This window comes from Chaetura pelagica, unplaced genomic scaffold (genome assembly GCF_000747805.2).
Source record: "Chaetura pelagica isolate M959 unplaced genomic scaffold, ChaPel_1.0 scaffold387, whole genome shotgun sequence".
NCBI classification, from domain to species: domain Eukaryota; kingdom Metazoa; phylum Chordata; class Aves; order Apodiformes; family Apodidae; genus Chaetura; species Chaetura pelagica.
The window spans coordinates 242,726-243,555 of NW_009954101.1; the positions used below are offsets into that span (position 1 = coordinate 242,726).

The window sequence follows — 830 nt, forward strand, 5'->3', positions numbered from 1 at the left end:
AGGCGCCCGAAGCCACAGCCGCTCTCCTGCACCCGCGCAGGGCCGGGGTGCCAACACTCCCGGGTGCTCCGGGTGCTGCTTGGCGAGACTCATCCCCTGGCTGCTGCATCAGAGCCCTGGTTTCTCCCCTGGGGGCCTTTAGCAGCCCTGAACCTCGGGGAAATTCCCTCAAACCTTCAGCTGAAGTGAGAAATCAAAACCGAACACCAAACCCAAAGCAACCCCTCCAACAGCCCTGTCGTCCCACACAGGGAGGATGTTTCTCCCACCTGCCACTAGCAGGACAAAATGTCCGGATCCTGCACCTCGGCAAGATCCGGCACCTTAAGCCTTCAAGTTTGCCCGGGCAGCCCAGCTGAGCCCTCAGCGTTCCTGTCCCACCACCCTCCCTTCCAGAACCAGGGATGGGGAGAGGGGGTGCAGAGGGACACCCACCTCTTAGGACCGACACATTCAGCTGCTGTTCTCATGGAACCCTGCACCACTTCAGCCTTCAGAGGTCTCTTCTGAATAGTTGCTGCCACCGCCAAGACCTGCATCAGCTCCCAGCACAAGTTTTCTTCCCCAGTGTAGAGTCCCTACGTGAGTATTTGTCTCAAAAAAGCCACCTTGAAAAAATGGACATTGTGCTGGGCTGGGGTCCTCATTCAATAAGCCTGGGCTTTGTTCTCCCAAGGAGGGCAGCTGCCCACCCCTGGTCATTTCTGGGTGGTGAAGGACGGCGCTGGTGTTACCCATGCATCAATCTGGGTTCTCCAGCATCACGGCAGAGGGTGCTCACTCCTTTCCTTGGGGCACACGGCTTGTCAGAGCCTCCCCCGGCTCCTGCC

The 830-nt window shown here is 58.9% G+C and overlaps 1 protein-coding gene across 1 annotated transcript in view; it reads right to left on the reverse strand.

Annotated features, from left to right (window-relative positions):
- Positions 1-830, reverse strand: part of LOC104392917 (forkhead box protein J1-like) — a 3,522-nt gene that overhangs the window by 1,696 nt on the left and 996 nt on the right. The gene's annotated exons all lie outside the window — the stretch shown is intronic.